We start from the raw sequence: 12893 nt of genomic DNA, 5'->3' as shown, positions 1-12893 counted from the left end.
AATTATCAATAAATTATGATTTAAAGAACGAGTAGAAAATTTGTCAGAGTATTTAATTCTTCTATTGCAAATAACTTATCTAATTTCTTAATTGAAAACGAACAAAGAGTATCGTTCATGAATTTGGTTAATACTTGTTAATTCTATCACTAAAAATATGTGAAAGTCAGTACATCGATTCAATATTCCTAGAGATAGACGATTAATAAAAGATTCGTTTAATTTTCATTGTATTATATTCTATTTCGTATAGATTACTTGGAACGATTCGTTATCATCTCTTTTCCAATTCGTCGAATAATTCAAAGATGCTTAAATGACATTTCATCAATGCCATTATATATTCCAACTTCCTCTAAAATTAATAAGCAATAATATTTGAGAATTTATATTGAATACTAGATATTAGAATATCGATTAGTTTCTAAACCTCCAAAGCTTGAACTTCCTCGTTCCAAATTGATTCCACTGTACAATGAATCGCAAAGCTGTTCAATCTAAGATTGTCTGATCTTTGAAATGATAATAATATCGATTCTAGCGTCTAACCAAATCTGTCATTGTCTTTCATTTCACGTTTCAAAGTGCCAAGTTTTCCTAATATCACGGTTGTAGTAGATGTTGAAAAATAGAACGAAATCAAACCGTTCAAGCGTTTATATCGTCAGGAGATCACCGCAGTGCAGTACCATGACACCAACGGCCACGTGAAAATGGACAAAGAGGCTAGATAGTACGTATGTGTGTACACGCTGGCTTCCGTGGTTGTATACTATAATGGTGGTAGTGGTGGTGATGTGGTGGTGGTGGTAGTAGTGGTAGTGGAGTGGTAGTGGTAGTGGTAGTGGTAGTGGTCGGTGGTTGGTGGTCGGTGCTTTAGATGAAGAACGAAAGAGAGAGAGAGAGAGAGAGAGAGAGAGAGAGAGAGAGAGAGAGAGAGAGAGAGAGAGAGAGAGAGAGAGAGATAGGAAAAAAGCAGCAGCAGCAGTAGCAGCAGTAGCAGCAGCAGTAGCAGCAGTAGTAGGGTCGTCGCGAGTTTCTATCGGCCTCGCTCTTAAAATCACCCTTCGTCCTTGAATCGAACCTTTCAACTTCGTTCAACCATCCCCCATTCTCCATTTCCCCAACCCCAACTCCCCAACCCCCAACCCCCTTACTACTACCTCAACCCTCAGCTCCAAGTATCTTTTACACTTTTCTTCGCTTTTTCCTCGGACACGAAACTCCTATCTTCGGCGTATCTTCGATACTCTTGGAGTTCTCGTAAATTTCACGAACAAGTTCCGAAATAAAGATGGTTCGGTTTTTGTAACTGATACAAGAGAGGAGAGAGAGAGAGAGAGAGAAAGAGGGGGGAGGTTAGAAAATAAAAGGATTACGTAAATGTGAACGATTAAATAAAAGAACTAACGAGATAATAGTTTGGTAGAATATTTTTATTTAACTTTGAGCATTAGCAGAGACTTGAATATTTCGTTTAACAAAACGGAAAAGATTTTCTTAGGTATTACGGAAAACTAGATAGAAGGGAAAGAAAATTCATTTCAGGGTGTGTCCTTCGTGCTCGCTCATCCGTAGGTGCACACAATGGTGCTCTCACGATCGCTTTCGCAGTCGATAATCATGAAAACCGCGTTTCCATGAATATTGCGCGAGTACTGGGCCAACCAACGTGCAATATCATTGTAAACGCGCCGTGCAAATATTTAAGCCGTTTCTGAAGAGCAAGAGAGAAAGAGAAAGAGAGAGTGAGGTAGATAGAGAGTGTGGTATGAGTGCGAGAGAGAGAGAGAGAGAGAGAGAGAGAGAGAGAGAGAGAGAGATGGATTCGTGGCTGCATCATATATCCCTTGCGGTGGTCGAGTGCGCACTGACGGTCCACCTTCATGGTTGTAGTAGTTCTGTAGGTGAGGGGGTGGCGGCCACGTGACCGCCCATGGCCGCCATGTTAGAAGCGAGGAAGAACGAAGTTGTACGAGATCGCACGAACGTCGAGTCGCCATGTGGTCCTCGCTTCTGGAGTCGATCAATACCATACCGAGGCTTCTATCCAACCGGCTGCTGTTACTGTTTCTGCCGTTGCTACTGAATAGAGGAAAAGAGAAAGAGGAAAAAGAGAATAGAGAAAGAAAAAAAGAAACAAAGAGAAAAAGAGAAAGAGAGGAAGGGATAATAGTTTGAACCCTAAAAGAGAAGGAACGATCAAACGTCAGGAGTGTTTTAACGTGGTGGAATGAAGAGAGCACATAGCAGCTGACATTTTTGAGGGGTCATCGGTTGGGTGTCCAGTCTCAAGGTGTTTGATCCAACCCCATAGGGAGAGACGACTTTCTTTCGACCTTGCTCCCCTCTTGTCGAATACCTGACACCGTACATATTTTATCATGGGCAAGAGTTCACTCACAATCTCTACCTCTGTCCTTTTTCGTATTCCTTTCTTATTTATCCAAATCTTATAAATAAATCGTAAGATTTATAGACATCATTCTCTCTCTCTCTCTCTCTCTCTCTCTCTCTCTCTCTCTTTCTCTCTATTTATGTCTATTTATATATATCATATTGTTCCGTATTTTATATATACGTACTGCAAGTACTTGTTGTTGAAACTACTTATCAAAGTATCGTTGGACTCTTAGCTAGTCTGGTATCTTTGTCAGGTCATTTGTCTGTCTACATTTCGGAGGAAGTCTGCCGTTGAATGTTTGAATAGGGAAGAAAAAAAGGGTCCAGCCCAGTAGTATAGCAACTAAGAACGACAGGAGGGACGGAGGTAGAGAAGAGTGAGGAAAGGGAAGGGAAAGGAAGGGAAGGGAAGGGTAGGGTAGGTTGATTGCCAGTCCCATAGGAAAGCTAGACCCCAATTTCCAATACCTGTCCCTGTCCATAGCGTTTCATCTAAGCTAGCTAGATAGCTAGCTGGCAACTAAATCGAGAGAATCCGATCCCCTTGTCCTTACTCTGTAAGCGTTTCTAGACTTCTGTCCAGTTGCTTCAACTCCGTCCTTTATCTCTCATAAAACCATCGTAGGAGTCTGTGGTTGCGTTGCAAGGCTGGTCGGTACCATGGTCGTTGCGATGGGGGTGCGTGGGAAGTCGACGGTGCTGCGGTACTGTGCTGCTGCTGCTGCTGCTGCTGCTGCTGCTGCTGCTGCTGCTTCTGCTACTGCTGTCTGCGACGAAGGGGGTGGGAGGGGGTTAAGGTGGATGGGGGATGAGGGTGGAGGCGTCGCCAGAGGAAGAAGCAGAGGATGAGGAGGAGGATGAGGAGGCCGTTCACGAGGCGAGTCGCCCGAATCCGGCTTTACTGTCTCATCATGCAAATTGTACGACTGCCGGATAAGTGGGGGCGCTTCTATCGCCACTGCGTGGTATGGTGTGGTCGCTCCTGCTACTACGTTCCTAGCCAAGATAAAGGGAGAACTCACCCTATGCTTTCTCCTCCACCTTCTCTTCCTCCTCTTCCTCCTCTTCCTCCTCCTTTCTCCGTTCTCCTCCTTTCTCCTCCTCTCTTCATCCTACCTACTATATACCTCTCCCATAGGCTTTACGTTCTACGCGTCCGGACGTTCAGCCGGAAACGTTGAATCCTTCATTGCGTTGGAAAGCACGGTTACCGGCAGCACTTCTACTAGCATGTCTCTTCTCCTCTACTGTTATACCTGTGACAGCAGAAACGAGACAAAGTTTTAGTACCTTTTGAATCGACGATAATCACATACACGCGGATCCATCTTTCATTTGTAACAAAAAGCTATAGAAAATGGCTTAATTCTATCTCTTTTTCTCGCAATGTGGGAATGTTCCTTTTCTGTTCTTTTTTTTCTTTCTCTTTTCTTCCTCTTCTTCTTCTTATTTTTTTTTTTTTTTGGTCTTTTCTCTTCTTTTCTATTTCTATTTTTTCCTTCCTTTCTTTTTTTCTTTTTTTGTTTTTTTGACTAACTTCGTTGGCTTACGAAATTTATGTGCAAACCATGAAACTATTTTTGTCGCTACGGTAACGTACCTGGTTGTTTGAGAAATTAGCCGGGTGCTGGCGAAATCCTGGAAAAGTATGCTCATTCCTGGAACACCGGGCAAGTGTTAATAAAAATATACTCTTGGACAAAGGTCAACGAGAGATACTCGAAAATGTAGCGGAAATACACCTACCTTTTTCTTTTTCTTTTTTTTTTCTTTTTTCATTTCCATTTTCTTTTTCTTTTTTTTTCCTGGCTCTGCTTTCGTTAGAATTTATTCCTCTCTTTCTTTCCCAATCTGTTTCCTTGACTCTTCTCTCTTTCTCCCCCTTCGTTTGTTACAAATAAAAATTCCTTTACGAATAAAGCTTATTTCGTCGGTTCTTTTTCATTCCACACGTGAGATTAGTGTTTGTCCAGTTAATTATTAATCTTCGCCCGTAATCCCTTCTTCCTTTCCATCCCCATCCCCATTCCCATCCCTGTCTCTCCCCATACATTTTTAATACACGAAAGAGAAAAAGGATTTATATATTTCGCATTTATGTAAAAATTTATATCAAAGCATTAACGACGTTTGAAAATGTAGGAAGACAAAATTATTATAGCAACCAGTGACTGTTTCTGTTTTTGTTTGGCTTTTTAATTTTTTTTTTCTCTCTTTTTCTTTCTTTTTGGTATTTACAAATGAATCTTACAAAAGTTAATTAATAAATTCGTAGGAAGTACTATTCATTTTGTAAATTGACGAAACTCTTGTCGTAATCAAAATTACTATCCGATTTGTAACGTATACAACTAATTTCAAACTCTGTTGAAAGAAAAGACACCGCTGGTGCCAACGTATTATTCAGAAAAATTTGATTAATCTTGAAAGAGTATTCTTGTTTGCACGTGTCTCGAAGAAATATCTTTATTGAACTATCCCTCTTGAAAGATTACAAATCACGATATTATTTTTGATCGTTTTACTCGTTCCTTTCCCTTCATTCTTTCTCTGTTTTTTTTTTTCTCAATTGAAATTTTCAATTCTCTCGTGTCAAAGAATAATAACATTGTCTCTTACACTTCATCCTTTTTTTTTTCTCGATGCAATCTTTTGAAAAATAAAGAAGAAAATAAAAAGAACCCATTCGACTTGTCGACAGGGAATAAAAACCAAGAAGTACAGAACACACGTGCATCTCTCTCGTCCCTTTGGCAAGCCCTTTTAGTTACTCGAATGAACGTGGAAACGGGTTCATCGATCTTCGTGTTTACCAAAGAAAGAAAGAAAGACAGAATGAAAGAATGAAAGAAAGAAAGAAAGAAAGAAGGAAGGAAAAATAGTTAGAGGGAGTGGTTAGTCTCGAAAAAGGGTAAGGGGTACGGATACAGAGTAAGCAGAAGACAGAAGGGCCCTTCAAGCGTGATCGGTTTAATAAAAATTAATGGCCAGGAGGCCGGTCAATTTGACGAGTGTCGTTAGCCGCTTAATTGCCTTTCGAGTGGCGAATCTTCGAACCATTTCGAACTCATCTGCCCACTTCGAAAAGTACTTTTTACTTTATCGTCGTATCTGCTTACAGTTAAGGATATCGAGATATTAAATAAGTCGACTCTAGGAAGAATATCGATTTAGTTCTCCCCCATCTCGTTCTGGATTAACGATTACTTTAAGAAATTGCTTTCTCATTTCCTCTTTTTCTTTCTCTCTCCTTCTTCACGGACCACACAGGCCCTCTCTCTCTCTCTCTCTCTCTCTCTCTCTCTCTCTCTCTCTCTCTCTCTCTCTCTCTCTCTCTCTCTCTCTCTCTCTTTATCGTTCTCTTGAAAAATCAAACTTTATAGCTCGATTGGAATTTTATTGACCTCGACATGGGAGTAGACACGGAATCGTGGGACGACCAAGTCGGATCGAATAAACGTCGTAGGATCGACGTGCCCTTCGTTGAGACTTATTACAATCGATGGTTCTACGTTATTGCCAATATTGGGATTTCACAGTGCTAGAGAGACTCTTATACCCGTTTCTCTTGCTTATCTTTAAACCCGTTGAAGGTCAGCCTCTATTGGCTAGCTTATATTTTATTTTGTTTTAAGGAAATATACGAAATATGTATACATATGTATATACATATATACATACATACATATTATATATACATACATATATACATATATTATTATTATTTTTTTTATTATTATTATTAGATAGAGAAAGAGAAAGAGAGAGAGAGAGAGAGAGAGAGAGAGAGAGAGAAATTTGCATTCGATTTAATTCGATATTAATTTTTTAAAACAAAGCATCTTTCGATATATTTTTGTCTTTTAAGACTTAATAAATTTTTTTTTTTTTTTTTGTTATAATGCTCACATCAGAAAATATTTATAATATATGAAATTCTAAAAAGTGGTTTAATCACTGTATGTTATTTTAAAAATATGACTGTTGCTTCGTTTGAGAAAGAGAGAGCGGGGGGGGGGTGAGAGGGAGAAATTCATTTCCATTCGATTTAATTCGATATTAATCTTTTAGAACAAAGTTTTCAATATATATTTCAATATATCTTTGCCTCTTGCGATTTCATAAATTTTTATTTGTAATGATAGTGCGTCAGAAAATATTTATAATGTATGAAATTTTCAAAAATCAAATAGGCTGAAATGACCGTATATTATTTTAAAGATACAATTGTTATTTCGTTATTGTGACTAGAATAGTTTATGAGAATTTGTTTAGAAATTTCTTGTTAATTAATCGCTTATCTCGTTTTCTAGTAAATTGCAAATTTTCATTTTATGGATCATTAAAAATTCGACGTGGTTCGTACAGTGTTAAAAAACATTCCTTCAAAATGTTAAATTTAAAGTCAGTATTTTTTTTCTTTTGCTCTTTTTTTTTTTGAAGGTTTCATTTCATTCTATCGACACAAACTTAATTCATATATGAAGTTTCTCGTAATTTTCACGTTATATAATACGTTTGTATAAACGATAATAAACTGAATTATAGAGAATTAAATAACAATGAAAAATACACTTCATTGAATACATCTCTTTCAAAGATTTCTAAACTAACAAGGAAAGAAAAAAAGTAATTTACTTGGTTGAAATTTTACTTACTAATTCGACTTCTTTTTAATGTTACTTTTCTATAAAAATAAAATTAAATAAGCAAACAGATAAGTAAATAAAAAAAGCAAATTTACTTTAAAAAATAATTCAAGAAAAGACAATAAGTTTTATTTGTTAACTTATAAAAATAATTTATAACGATGAAACTAAATTCTTATTATTACAAATAAAATTATAAATAACAATCATTATTATTTCTAAGCTAAAATAATAATGATTACAATAATTATTTACAATTTTATTTACAATTACGAAACAAAATTTTTACAAATGAAATGTTAAATAATTACGATTATTTCTAATATTATTTACTATAACAATATTCGTTAATAAATAATATTATTTACAAGAATAATGAAATAACGTTAACGATTGATGATTCCTGACGAAGAAAACTTTTCGATAAATCTACAAAATGGATGATTCTTAAAATATAAAAATAAAATGAAATAAAAATTTTAGAACAAAATGATAATATAGATAAATAATATAACACTTTAGAATAAAATCTAGAAATGTTTAATACGTACGTGAAGAAAATGTAATTTATAAAAGATAAATAAAAAATAGATCGGATAAGGACAATATACGTTTCGTACGTTTCGATAGGAAAGTGTGACCGTTTTTCTAAGTGTTCGTAAATGTTCGATTCAACTCGAGTATAAATGTATATCGCGTCGGTAAGGATAGCCGGATTTTCCAAGAGGAAACTTTGAAAGCTGCTTGCGCACCGGAACTTCGGTGATTTTTCTTCGACACGCGATAGAACACTTTGTCCTCGATCGTTACGATTCTTGTTCAGGAGTATAGAACGGTATCACGATTTATCTTTATTAAGAATTTCTTCAAGACTTTCTTCGTGTCTCGTTTTACATCCTAATCAGTCCAATATATTATATTTATTTATTTTTAAGTAAATATTGTATTATATTTCTTTCATTCTTTGTTATTTTATTTATCATTTTACTTATTCCACACTATTTATCTTTATTATATTTCATTCGATTGATTGATTTATTCATTTATATATCTAATCTTTTTTTTTTTCTTATTCTATATTTTATTTAATTTTTATTTTATTTATTTGGAAAATTTACTAAATTTACTATTTGTTCGCGTGTATGCGTGAATAATGCATACGTATTATTTTCGAGCGAGAAGAGTGGATGTTCTTTCTCATACCGTTGTAATTGAAAATTCTTTTTTATTAATAAACTTTACTTTCATCAATTATTAAATAATTTAACAAGAACGAAATATAATAAAAAATAATATATATTTTTGAAATATTACACTTCATAAAAAGGAACAAAAGTTTATATTTAAATTTATCTAAAGGAGAGACATGTAATAGAATTTCAAGGGATATATCTATAGTTTAGGGTCATTAACACTATTATCGATTTTCCAAAAGTGTCCGAATATTTCTAGGTACTTATACCCCTACACCCACACCCATACACAAACACAGATTGATACAGACACACATACGTACATACATACACTAGTTGTAACGTTCACGTGACCGAGTGGCCCGTGTAAGGTTAATGGCGATTACGTAGCCACTCGAGTAAGCTTTTCGAGCGTGTAGACACGAGGTCCTGTCGTGTCGTAGACCAAGCAACCAACCAACCAACCAACCCAACCGAACCCAACCCAACCCAACCCAACCCAATGAACCTACCAACATCTACCTCCGTTCTGCATAATTATTAGTCTTTGCTTTTGGCCCTGGCGAGTGCTAATTACAAACTAAGGTATCAGTTCACGACAACGTAGGCTAGCTTTCGATGGACCACGTAAATATTTGTCAAGTGTGTCTATTTACGAGGAAGCCAGAACGATCCACTTACCACTTTCCATAGAGCCCAGAGGCTCTGCTGTTGCGTTGTCCTTCGATCAAGTCGATCGCAATCTCTTTAGCGTGTGAAGATTACGTTGCGGTTTCGTTGTAGTCAAGTAAAATCGTTTTATCGATTGATCGTTAAAACTTAGTTAGACCGATAAACGTTTAATAAACCGATAAATTCCTCAAACGTCAAAGGTCGTTTAAATCTATTAAAAAGAAAGATGATAGCGCGTGTAAATTTTCATAAACGATTAAAGAATTTAATACTGTTTCAAGTTCGAACGAAACTTACGAAGAGAAAGTTTGTATTCGAAGGTTTGAATATAATCAGGATCGTAACGAGAATAACTTAGTCTAAATATGAATATCGTAGTGTAATTTAAATGTAAATAATTTTCGAGAGCGACGGAGAATCGATAAAAATGTTCGAACGATTCAACGCCGAGATTTTTTTTTTTTTTTTTTTTTTATTTCTTGTCTCTCTTTTTTTCCTTTTTGTACAAAGAGATATATCGTCATCTAATTTTTCGAGGGAAAAATTTTCGATGAAAAAGCATATATATTCGAACGTTAGACAATGACGAGAGGTACGTAACAAAATTAACGAACGATCTACGAGATGATTCAAATTCAAATGTCAAAGTTTAATCGACACAGAACTGTATTTTAAAACGGAGAAACTTTATCAGGGGAAAGAGTGCATTCACAAACGTTCGACAATGACGAGAAATATAACAGGAATAATAATTACCAAAAAAAAAAAAATAAATAAATAAATAAATAAATAAATGAATGAATAAAAGAATAAAAAAGAACGAATGAATAGAAAGAAGAAGAAAGTCGTTTAAATTCGAACATGAAGCCCTTAATAACACGACACGTACATACGGACAGATATTTTTATGAATTAATAGTGATACCAGTGGTAGTACTGGTAATAAAAAAGAAAATAAAAGTACAGTAAAAAAAAAAAAAAAAAAAAGAAGTAAAAAGAAAAAAGAAAGAAAAAAGTCGGGAAAGTCAAAGAAAGAAAAACCAAACATGGTTAAATATGAACGAACGATTGCAATTCGAAATAGACGAAATAATAACAAACTAGTAGTTGGAACTCGTAGAGTAGGAGATCAGGTAGAGTTAGAAGTTAAACAAAGATTAATGGTACTCTTCGTGGCTCAGTGACTCGCGATGCGCGGCAGCCCGATTAAATATTTGTCTCTGACGTTGTCACTGTCGATTGGATTTCACTTGGCACGAAGAGCGTCGGGCCCAGAGCTCGTTTGATCTAATCTCTTTCAAACACCACTGTGCGCTTGTTGGCATCGATCCGATCTCAAACCGATACGCTCGATGTGACCAGAATTTTTCTTTCCTTCTCTATTCTTTTTTCTTTCTTTCTTCTTTTTTTTTTCTTTTTGCATCTTTGTTTCCTTTTTTTTTCTCTTTTCTTTTTTCTTTTTTTATCATCCAAAGCGTTCTTGCAAGAAATTTGTTCTATCTCGATAGCGCTCTCTCTCTCTCTTTTTTTTCTCTCTCTCTTTTTGACCCTCATCGCGCCCCACTACTCTATTTTCTTTTTGTCCCTTTTGTCTCTCACAAAAGCGTTCCGTTTTGATGCTTTTGTTCGAACACGATTGAAAATTCCATTCGAGAATTCTGATTCATTGAACGTGTGTATCTATATAGCTACTGTATTTGTGTTGTATTTCTCTTTTTTCTTTTTTTTTTTTTGGACAGTATTCTTTTTTTGTTTGTTTTCTGTGGCTTTATTTTTGTCAATAAATTCTGTATATTTTCTGTCTTTAGCTATGTATTATACTATTTTATCTTGTTTTGTATTCAAAATATGTGCCTTAAGAGAATCGTAAAAAGTAGACTGCCATTCTCTTTTTTTTTTCTTTTTTTTGTTTTTATTCTGTTTTTTTTTTTTGTCAATAAATTCTGTATATTTTGTTTTTATCTTAGTATTATTCAATTTGGTTACAAAATATATTTCTTGAGAATCATAAAACGTAGTCTGCAGAGTATATGTATATATGTGTATGAGTGTGAGTGAGTGAGTAGAGTGTGTGTGTATGTATGAGATGTGTATATATGTATAAAAGGTCGTAACAAATGGCAGAGTAAAAGAACAACGATCGGCAGTTTCATCCACTCGTTTGTTCGCCTGGTGGCCATAGGAGAAGTGGAAGTTCGCTTCTGCGTGTCGTCCACTCGATGTCACGTAACGCAAATTTGAGAGAACGAAAACGAACGATTCACCTCGGATACGTCGAATACGATCAAGAGAGAGATGCATATATACACATATATGTATGTATGTACGTACGTACGTACGTACGTATGTATGTATGTATGTATATAGTTATCGAAAGGGTGATATTCGATGATCCCAATAGTCGTGCCAATAGAGATTGATAATGACATCATATAATAATGATAATATAAAAAATATATATAATATATAAATATAAATATATATATATATTTATAATATTTATATATGTAAATAATATAATAAATGTAATAATATGATAGTAATATCATATTCAATAAAATAAAATAATTTATTATTATTATTATTATTATTATTATTATTATTATTATTATTATTATTATTATTATTATTATTGCTATTATGAGATGTTTCGTAGTCAGGCTTGATTCTGATCCTGAGTTTTATTCAGTTCTATGGATATCTACCAAGTAGAATTATTATTATGAATATTATTATTATTAGTATTATTATTATTATCGTAATAATGGACTTCGGATAATAAATTGAATAATTTCGATGAAATAGAGATGATTCATCACGTCATCTAATTCATTTTTACGAAACTAAACTCGTGGAATTTAGTAATAGGCTCGTAGAAATAAAAATAGCATTTCGTGAAACCCGATACGGTTCCAACACTTCCCCAATGCTTTTAGCTTGAATTATCGTATATCGAGAGGGTGAGATTCGATGATCCCCCCAATGGTCTCACGTAGAGACTGATGACGTCATTCCGTAGTTATTCTCACCCCTCGATAATTCATTAAAATATACGAGCTTATTCGATCCGAGAAACGTCAGGTTGTCCTTTTCTATGATTTGCGAGAGAGAAAAAGAGATAAATAAAGAGATAGATAGATATATAGATAGACAGTTAAATAAATACGTAGATTAACGGATAGATAAGTTCTTTTTTTTTAATGTCCACGAGTAACGTAATGTGATGTAACAAATTAGATAAAGATTATTAGATTATTTAGTCGAAGCGAATATTAAAAAAAAAAAAAAAAAAGAAGAAGAAAGAAAAAAAAGATATGAAGCTTATTAGAATTAAAAATGAGACGGATGATCGAACATATCGTTAGAGGGACAAGAAGATAATTGGACATAGACATTACATTAGTATAAAAATAGATTGACAAAGACAGAAGTAGACAGACAACCAGATATAGCAGAATGAAGACAGATATATGAACAGATAGTCAGATAAAGATAGACATGGAGACACTTAGTCCGGACAGAGTCAGAGCAAACAGACAGTCGGATAGAGACAGAAAAATAATTAAACAAAGACAGAGACGTTTAAACACACACACACACACACACACACACATATATATATATATATAGCCAGATAGAGATAAAAATGGATAGACCGTCAGACAGAAACGAACAAACAGATTGACAAAGACAGAAATAGACGTTCGCTGGGATATAACAGAAGAACAAAGACAGATATATGAACGAATAGTCCGACAAAGATAGACGCTTAAACACTTAACTTGACAGACTCGGAGCAAACAGGCAGTTGGATAAAGACTGAAAAATAACCAAACAAAGACATAGACAAATACATTATACAAACATATATATATATATATATATATATATATACACAATCGGATAAAGACAAAAATGGATAGATGATTACACAGAGACAGGATAAACGGAATGTGAATAAAACAGATCTAGATAA

At 34.7% G+C, this 12893-nt stretch overlaps 1 protein-coding gene across 1 annotated transcript in view; it reads left to right on the top strand.

The window, feature by feature from the left end:
• LOC122633127 (semaphorin-1A) overlaps window positions 1-12893 on the top strand; it is a 256946-nt gene that overhangs the window by 51909 nt on the left and 192144 nt on the right. The window lies entirely within an intron of this gene.

This window comes from Vespula pensylvanica, chromosome 11 (genome assembly GCF_014466175.1).
Source record: "Vespula pensylvanica isolate Volc-1 chromosome 11, ASM1446617v1, whole genome shotgun sequence".
Taxonomy (NCBI): domain Eukaryota; kingdom Metazoa; phylum Arthropoda; class Insecta; order Hymenoptera; family Vespidae; genus Vespula; species Vespula pensylvanica.
This window is presented reverse-complemented; position numbering and strand designations above follow the sequence as displayed.